We start from the raw sequence: 10,520 nt of genomic DNA, 5'->3' as shown, positions 1-10,520 counted from the left end.
TAGTCTGCCTGGGAGCAAGACATCCTGGTCCGTGACTGGGCTGGGTTTCTTCCTGTAGTCCGTGATTGACTGTAGACCCTGCCACATGCCTCTTGTGTCTGAGCCGTTGAATTGAGATTCTACTTTGTCTCTGTACTGGCGCTTAGCTTGTTTGATAGCCTTGCGGAGGGAATAGCTGCACTGTTTGTATTCAGTCATGTTACCAGACACCTTGCCCTGATTAAAAGCAGTGGTTCGTGCCTTCAGTTTCACACGAATGCTGCCATCAATCCACGGTTTCTGGTTAGGGAATGTTTTAATCGTTGCTATGGGAACGACATCTTCAACGCACGTTCTAATGAACTCGCACACCGTATCAGCGTATTCGTCAATGTTGTTGTCTGACGCAATACGAAACATCTCCCAGTCCACGTGATGGAAGCAGTCTTGGAGTGTGGAGTCAGCTTGGTCGGACCAGCGTTGGACAGACCTCAGCGTGGGAGCTTCTTGTTTTAGTTTCTGTCTGTAGGCCGGGATCAACAAAATGGAGTCGTGGTCAGCTTTTCCGAAAGGGGGGCGGGGCAGGGCCTTATATGCGTCGCGGAAGTTAGAGTAACAATGATCCAGGGTCTTTCCACCCCTGGTTGCGCAATCGATATGCTGATAAAATTTAGGTAGTCTTGTTTTCAGATTAGCCTTGTTAAAATCCCCAGCTACATTGAATGCAGCCTCCGGATAAATCGTTTCCAGTTTGCAGAGAGTTAAATAAAGTTCGTTCAGAGCCATCGATGTGTCTGCTTGGGGGGATATATACGGCTGTGATTATAATCGAAGAGAATTCTCTTGGTAGATAATGCGGTCTACATTTGATTGTGAGGAATTCTAAATCAGGTGAACAGAAGGATTTGAGTTCCTGTATGTTTCTTTCATCACACCATGTCACGTTGGCCATAAGGCATACGCCCCGCCCGTCTTCTTACCAGAAAGATGTTTGTTTCTGTCGGCGCGATGCGTGGAGAAACCCGCTGGCTGCACCGCTTCGGATTGCGTCTCTCCAGTTAGCCATGTTTCCGTGAAGCAGAGAACGTTACAGTCTCTGATGTCCCTCTGGAATGCCACCCTTGCTCGGATTTCATCAACCTTGTTGTCAAGAGACTGGACATTGGCAAGAAGAATGCTAGGGAGTGGTGCACGATGTGCCCGTCTCCGGAGTCTGACCAGAAGACCGCTTCGTTTCCCTCTTTTTCTGAGTCGTTTTTTTTTTTTGGTCGCTGCATGTGATCCACTCGGTTACACTGGTTGTAAGGCAGAACACAGGATCAGCATCGCGAAAAACATATTCTTGGTCGTACTGATGGTGAGTTGACGCTGATCTTATATTCAGTAGTTCTTCTCGGCTGTATGTAATGAAACCTAAGATGACCTGGGGTACTAGTGTAAGAAATAACACGTAAAAAAACAAAAAACTGCATAGTTTCCTAGGAACGCGAAGCGAGGCGGCCATCTCTGTCGGCGCCGGAAGTACTAAGCCATGTTTCCAATCGCTTCTTATGAGAAACCAATTGCCTCGACGGATATATTATCAAATATATATGTTAAAAACACCTTGAGGATGGATCCTAAACAATGTTTGTCGTGTTTCTGTCGATATTATGGAGCAAATTTTGAACAAAGTTTGGCGTTATAGTTGCAGCATTTTCTGGTCGATTTCTCAGCCAAGCATGATGAAGAAACGGAAGCTATTTCTCCTACAAAAATAATATTTTTGGAAAAAAGGAACATTTGCTATCTAACTGGGAGTCTCCTGAGTGAAAGCATCTGAAGTTCTTCAAAGGTAAATGATTTAAATTGGTTGCTTTTCTTGTTTTCGTGAAAATGTTGCCTGCTGCCAGCAGAGCCTAGCATAGCATTATGCCATGATAAACTTACACAAATGCTTGTCTAGCGTTGGCTGTAACACATATTTTGAAAATCTGAGATGACAGTGTTGTTAACAAAAGGCTAAGCTTGTGTTTGAATATATTTATTTAATTTCATTTGCGATTTTCAAGAATAGGAAAAGTTTCTAGGGGTATTTATATCCGTTGCGTTATGCTAATGCATTTGAGGCTATGATTACGCTCCCGGATACGGGATTGCTCGTCGCAAGAGGTTTTAAGCATCTCCAATCCAAAATTAAATCTAGAATCGGCTTCCTATTTCGCAACAAAGCCTCCTTCACTCATGCTGCCAAACATACCTCGTAAAACTGACTATCCTACCGATCCTTGACTTCGGCGATGTAAGTTACAAAATAGCCTCCAACACTCTACTCAGCAAATTGGATGCAGTCTATCACAGGGCCATCTGTTTTGTCACCAAAGCCCCATATACTACCCACCACTGCGACCTGTATGCTCTCGTTGGCTGATCCTCACTGCATATTCGTCGCCAAACCCTCTGGCTCCAGGTCATCTATAAGTCTTTGCTAGGTAAAGCTCCACCTTATCTCAGCTCACTGGTCTCCGTAGCAACACCCACTCGTAGCACGAGCTCCAGCAGATATATTTCACTGGTCATCCCCAAAGCCAACACATGCTTTGGCCACCTTTCCTTCCAGTTCTCTGCTGCCAATGACTGGTACGAAATGCAAAAATCACTGAAGTTGGAGAATTAAATCTCCCTCACTAACTTTAAGCATCAAAAAAGTGCAATCGCAGCTTACCGATCGCTGCAGCTGTGCACAGCCCATCCGTGAATAGCCCATCCAACCAACTACCTACAACTACCTCCCCATATTTGTTTTTGTTTTTCTGCTCTTTTGCACACCAGTATTTCTACTTGCACATCCTCATCTGCATATATATCACTCCAATATAAATGGCTAAATTGTATTTACTTCACCACTATGGCCTATTTATTGCCTTACCTCCTTACTCCATTTGCACACACTGTATACATATTTTTTTATTGTGTTATTGACTGTACGTTTGTTTATCCCATGTGTAACTCTGTGTTGTTGTTTTTGTCGCACTGATTTGCTTTATCTTGGCCAGGTCGCAGTTGTAAATGAGAACTTGTTCTCAACTGGCCTACCTGGTTAAATATAGGTTAATATATATATATTAAACAGAGGTAAATTTGGGTCTTCTTTTCCTGTGGCAGTCCTCATGAGAGCCAGTTTCATCATAGCGCTTGATAGTTTTTGCGACTGCACTTGAAGAAACTTGAAAAGTTCTTGAAATTTTCCGCATTGACTGACCTTTGCTTATTTGAGCTGTTTTTGCCATAATATGGACTTGGTCTTTTACCAAATAGGGCTATCTGCTGTATACCAACCCTATCTTGTCACAACACAAATGATTGGCTCAAACACATTAAGGAAATACATTCCAACACCTGTTAATTGAAATGCATTCCAGGTAACGACGACATAAAGCTGGTTGACAGAATACCAACAGTGTGCAAAGCTGTCATCAAGGCAAAGGGTGGCTGCTTTGAGGAATCTCAAATATAACATATATTTAGATTTGTTCAACACTTTTTTGGTTTCTACATGATTCGTCAAGACAATGTTATTTCATTGTCTTGACGTCTTCACTATTATTCTACAATGTAGAAAATAGTTTAAAAAATAAAGAGCACCCCTGGAATGAGTAGGTGTGTCCAAACCTTTGACTGGTATGACATGTATAAACTACAGGAGGTTGGTGGCACCTTAATTGGGGTGGACAGGCTCATGGTAATGACTGGAGCAGAATAAGTGGAATGGTATGAAATACCTCAAACACATGTGTTACAACCTGGCTCAACATTGTAATGGGAAACCACCCACTGAGTAAAGGAATAAAAACATGAATTTACTCCATAAATAAAGTAAACACTCACAACAATAATCAGGTAAAGGCATGAAGGTCAGTAAATTAGGTGTCAACTGCCAACATCACAATGAAACAACCAAAGGTATGCATGGAGGGAGGAATCTCTTGCTAAATGGGGAAACAGTGGATTTACGCCGCAGCTGAGCTTTCACAGGTGTGCCCCATCAGCACTGACGCCCCTCCCAGCTCCGCCCACCAATCTCCTGCAGGAAGTAAGCACAGCAAAAACCCAGTAGACAAAGCAGGGAGGGGCCGTCGCACATGGTTTCTATGTGTTTGATACCATTCCATTGGCTCCGTTCCAGACATTATTATGAGTCGTCCTTCTCTCAGCAGCCTCCACTGGTATTAACAGACCATGTGCACACAGGGATAACATGCTCCCATCCTGTAGACACATTATTAATACACATTATTAAACAGGGTACCTGCATCATTGTAGATCTAAGCCGGATACCCCAATTAACACCTCCCACACCTTCTATCCCCAGTGCTGCTGTGTCTCTGGTATTTCTGATTACCAGGCAGAAGCTCCCAGTGTTTCCTCTTCAAGGTGAGTAGTCTCGGAGGATTTGACTTTCAGCTCAGCCGGTTAAAATAAGGGCTGCCTGCATGCCGCAGTATATTACAGCCCCAGAAAAGTTAGTGTGTGTATGTGTGTGTGTGCGTGTGCGTGTGCGTGTGCGTGTGCGTGTGCGTGCGTGTGTGTGTGTGTGTGTGTGTGTGTGTGTGTGTGTGTGTGTGTGTGTGTGTGTGTGTGTGTGTGTGAAAAGAGGGGTGGAAAAACCCAGATGATGATTCACCTCCAGAGCTGAGGGATACCCTGTAGAGGGAAGACTTAAGCCTGCTGACAGAGCCTGCCGATTGGGCCTCATGGAGCCGACGTGGCCTAGTGGAGCTGGTAACTGGCTCCTATTGATCACAGCCTCCTGGTGGGGTTCTGGAGGCCCAAGGGTCAGAGACCAGGCTCACAGACAAAGGTAATCTCCACAGGCTGCAGGGGACCATGAGTTATTACACCACCACCACTACCACCATCTCCACCACCACCACCACCCCTCCACCATCACCACCACCACCTCCACTTCTACCACTATCACCTCCACCACCTCCACCACCACCCCCTCCACCACCACCACCACCTCCACCACCACCACCTCCACCACCTCCACCTCCACCACCACCACCACCCCTCCACCATCACCACCACCACCTCCACTTCTACCACTATCACCTCCATCACCTCCACCACCACCCCCTCCACCACCACCACCACCTCCACCACCACCACCTCCACCACCACCACCTCCACCACCACCACCACCTCCACCACCGCTTCCACCACCATCACCACCACCACCTCCACCTCCACCACTATCACCTCCACCACCTCCACCACCACCACCTCCACCACCACCACCATCTCCACCACCGCTTCCACCACCATCACCACCACCACCTCCACCACCGCTTCCACCACCATCACCACCACCATCTCCACCACCACTTCCACCACTATCACCTCCACCACCACCACCTCCACCTCCACCTCCACCATCACCTCCACCACCACCCCTCCACCACCACCTCCACCACCTCCACCATCACCACCTCCACTATAACCACCTCCACCACCGCGACCACCTCCACCTCAACCAACAGCACCACCTGCACCAAGACCACCTCCACCACCTTCACCATCACCACCTCCACCACCTCCACAACCTTCACCACCACCACCTCCACCATCATCACCTCCCCCTCTAACACCTCCATCACTACCTCCACCAACACCACAAACACCTCCTTCACCACCTCCACCTCCACCTCCACCAACACCTCCACCTCCAACATCTCCACCACCTCCACCTCCAACACCTCCACCACCTCCACCACCTCCACCACCACCTCCACCTCTACCTCTAACACCTCCAACACCTCCACCACCTCTACCACCACCTCCACCATGAGAAACAAGATTCTCTGGTCTGATGAAACCAAGATTGAACTCTTTGGCCTGAAAGCCAAGCGTCACGTCTGGAGGAAACCAGGCACTGCTCATCACCTGGTGCATACCATCCCTACGGTGAAGCATGGTGGTGTTAGCTTTGGCAATATTTTTCAGAGGTGGGCACTGGGAGACTAGTTAGGATCGAGGGAGAGATTAATGGTACAAAGTACAGAGAGATCCTTGATGAAAAACTGCTCCTTCTTAACAGGACAACAACCCAAGTGCTCAACCAAGACAGTGCAGGAGGCTTCAGGACAAGTCTCTGAATGTCCTTGAGTGGCCCAGCCAGAGCCTGGACTTGAACCCGATCTAACATCTCTGGAGAGACCTGAAAATAGCTGTGCAGCGACGCTCCCCAAGAATAGGAGAAACTCCCCAAATACAGGTGTGCCAAGCTTGTAGCATCATACCCAAGAAGACTCGAGGCTGTAATCGCTGCCAAAGGTGCTTCAACAAAGTACTGAGTAAAGGGTCTGAATACTTATGTAAATGTGATTAAAAAAACGATTTCATCAATTTTAGTATAAGGATGTATAAAAATTGAAGGGGTCTGCATACTTTCCGAATGAACTGTACATGTGGACCCTGACCTGTCAGAGTCTGATATGAGCAGTTACAGTAAATCTCATACATCTTTTTGTCGTTTACTAGATACGAAACTTTATGCAGAAGTTTTTCAGATACTAGCTATAGCCTGCTTATGATACTAGCTATAGCCTGCTTATGATACTAGCTATAGCCTGCTTATGATACTAGCTATAGCCTGCTTATGATACTAGCTATAGCCTGCTTATGATACTAGCTATAGCCTGCTTATGATACTAGCTATAGCCTGCTTATGATACTAGCTATAGCCTGCTTATGATACTAGCTATAGCCTGCTTATGATACTAGCTATAGCCTGCTTATGCATAAACACATCTGAAACATGAAGATATAATATGTTTATTCAACCTATTAGCCCGTATAATATGTTACAGTTGTAATCCTCTAGTCTATAAAACAAATATGCCTTTTAGTTTGTATTTTCCTCTGCTGACATTGTCTGAGTCCCAAACACCACCCCATTTCCTACATAGTGCACTACTTTTGACCAGAGCCCATTACACTACATATACTACATTGTAACAATATTGAGGATGCTGCTGGAAGAGTCAAATAGTCTTCTTACTCCCAGCCCACCCATGGTGGTAAATAGGTTACTGGTAAGAGCCCAGCCGAAATTTGACCCTCCTGCAGAGCTGTGCAACCACATTCCCGAAACCCCACCCCCCCCACCCACCCACACACACACACACACACACACACACACACACACACACACACACACACACACACACACACACACACACACACACACATACACACAGAGACCCCCCCACACAGAGACCCCCCACACACAAGGCAGACTGACTAGAGCTTACACCTCCCACTGGCTGGCAGCATGATGGATCCATGGATAGACTCTATTAGGTCAGTTTAGTCTGTGTGATGTGTCTTGTTGACTTACATTATGGAGAAAGCCTGCTGCTGTCTCTAATTTGCTTCCAAGAGTACATCTTCTCTCTATTCCCCTTCACTCAGAGTGCTGAGATTACAGTGAGTTTCCATATTTCTCTATTCAAGTATACAAAAACACAATCAGCATCATGGATAATACACAGACATATCAGTAATGTGAATGGATATATATTGTAACAAACCTCGCCCAGGCCTGTTACGATCCAAAAGGAATGAACCCCTTATTGGAGTCGTAGTTTCCAGCTGGGAGACTGGTTCTAGACACACAAAAGGTCATTACAACTGTCAGCATTCTCTACAATCGTTACGTTGTCATGCATTTCCTTACATCATAATCATATAACAAGTCGTATTTCTCAAAGGAGCTTCGTCTACAGTCTCCGGCGTCATCATACCGGGAAATCTACTCTTGGCGATAATCCCAGGACTCTTTTGTGACAAGCCTCAACCTCATCTAATACACACGTTTACATAAAAACAAAAAAACACAGAGATGGAATTAAGTAGATCTTCCAGTCAGAGCTCCAGTCTTAAGAGTGGAGGCTCATCAGTCTGTTTAATCATCCTGCTGAAATAAAGGCATGGAGACAGGCATTTGGAGGCCCTCCACCACCCCGCTGAGCGATCATCCCAGTTCACCACCATCAGTTATCCATAAAATAACTACTGCCGCTGCATATACTGTAGGGGAGAGAGAGAGAGAGAAGCTAGTCTTTGTACTTTATGGATGGCTCATCAAAGGTATATACTCACAGGCCTAACCCACTCACCAAACACTTTGACATTCTCCCATCTGCCAAGTATTGTGATAATGCAGTGGCCTTGTGCAGCGCGTGGAACATTTTATGTCTAGTGACTCAAGCTAATGCACCCTAGTTGCAGTCGAGGGCTTTTTTTACCCGATATATTTGGTGGGTCTGAAGCGTCTTTGTGTAAGATGAAACTCGGGGGCTAGCTACTGAGTGAAACAGGGCGGCCTGTGACTCAACAGAGTTCGATGTGCATACGGTGTCCATATTAGGACATTCTCAGTCTGGACACCATAGTGCAAAAACAAATCATCAACAAAACTGTATGAATCTGAACCGTTTTCAGCCCGAGGAAAATACATCTGTACTGTAACTGTATAAAGACTACAATATGTAAATTCTACAAAGACTTAACATCATTGATCTTAGCCTATATCATTGAATAGATTTTTACTCCTAGAAGCCATCCCATATTTCTGGTTGTTTAAAGCCTCACCTAAACTGTGGACTTGCACTTTCAACATGGCCCCTGCTTCCCCTCCCCTTACTCTCTGACGGAGTGTAATTCATTAATCATGTTATACACATTTCATACAGCACCAAACAGCTGCCAGCTGCTCTATGATACACTACTAGTGTGTGTGTGTTCCCCTACTAGTATAATTCCCTCCACTTCAGCATGTATCCATAACTGCAGGGTGGAAGCTATCTGATATCATACCGCTCACAATCAGGATAACTTTGCCTAGCCACCGGCTACTCTCAAAAATAACTTAGCTTAGCCACCGGCTACTCTCAAAAATAACTTTGCTTAGCCACCGGGTACTCTCAAAAATAACTTAGCTTAGCCACCGGCTACTCTCAAAAATAACTTAGCTTAGCCACCGGCTACTCTCAAAAATAACTTAGCTTAGCCACCGGGTACTCTCAAAAATAACTTAGCTTAGCCACCGGGTACTCTCAAAAATAACTTAGCTTAGCCACCGGCTACTATCAAAAATAACTTTGCCTAGCCACCGGGTACTCTCAAAAATAACTTAGCTTAGGCACCGGCTGCTCTCAAAAATAACTTTGCCTAGCCACCGGCTACTCTCAAAAATAACTCAGCCTAGCCACCGGCTACTCTCAAAAATAACTTTGCCTAGCCACCGGCTACTCTCAAAAATAACTTAGCTTAGCCACCGGGTACTCTCAAAAATAACTTAGCCTAGCCACCGGCTACTATCAAAGATAACTTTGCCTAGCCACCGGGTACTCTCAAAAATAACTTAGCTTAGCCACCGGGTACTCTCAAAAATAACTTAGCCTAGCCACCGGCTACTATCAAAGATAACTTTGCCTAGCCACCGGGTACTCTCAAAAATAACTCAGCCTAGCCACCGGCTACTCTCAAAAATAACTTAGCTTGGCCACCGGCTACTCTCAAAAATAACTTTGCCTAGCCACCGGCTACTCTCAAAAATAACTTAGCTTGGCCACCGGCTACTCTCAAAAATAACTTTGCCTAGCCACCGGCTACTCTCAAAAATAACTTAGCTTAGCCACCGGCTACTCTCAAAAATAACTTAGCCTAGCCACCGGCTACTATCAAAAATAACTTTGCCTAGCCACCGGCTACTCTCAAAAATAATTCAGCTTAGCCACCGGCTACTATCAAAAATAAATTTGCCTAGCCACCGGGTACTCTCAAAAATAACTTAGCTTAGCCACCGGGTACTCTCAAAAATAACTTAACCTAGCCACCGGCTACTATCAAAGATAACTTTGCCTAGCCACCGGGTACTCTCAAAAATAACTCAGCCTAGCCACCGGCTACTCTCAAAAATAACTCAGCCTAGCCACCGGCTACTCTCAAAAATAACTTAGCTTAGCCACCGGCTACTCTCAAAAATAACTTTGCTTAGCCACCGGGTACTCTCAAAAATAACTTAGCTTAGCCACCGGCTACTCTCAAAAATAACTTAGCTTAGCCACCGGCTACTCTCAAAAATAACTTAGCTTAGCCACCGGGTACTCTCAAAAATAACTTAGCTTAGCCACCGGGTACTCTCAAAAATAACTTAGCTTAGCCACCGGCTACTCTCAAAAATAACTTAGCTTAGCCACCGGCTACTATCAAAAATAACTTTGCCTAGCCACCGGCTACTATCAAAAATAACTTTGCCTAGCCACCGGGTACTCTCAAAAATAACTTAGCTTAGCCACCGGCTACTGTCAAAAATAACTTTGCCTAGCCACCGGCTACTCTCAAAAATAACTTAGCCTAGCCACCGGCTACTATCAAAAATAACTTTGCCTAGCCACCGGGTACTCTCAAAAATAACTTAGCTTAGGCACCGGCTGCTCTCAAAAATAACTTTGCCTAGCCACCGGCTACTCTCAAAAATAACTCAGCCTAGC

Source organism: Oncorhynchus tshawytscha, linkage group LG13 (assembly GCF_018296145.1).
Source record: "Oncorhynchus tshawytscha isolate Ot180627B linkage group LG13, Otsh_v2.0, whole genome shotgun sequence".
Taxonomy (NCBI): Eukaryota; Metazoa; Chordata; class Actinopteri; order Salmoniformes; family Salmonidae; genus Oncorhynchus; species Oncorhynchus tshawytscha.
The sequence above is the reverse complement of the archived record's forward strand: the minus strand, read 5'-3'. Positions refer to the sequence as shown.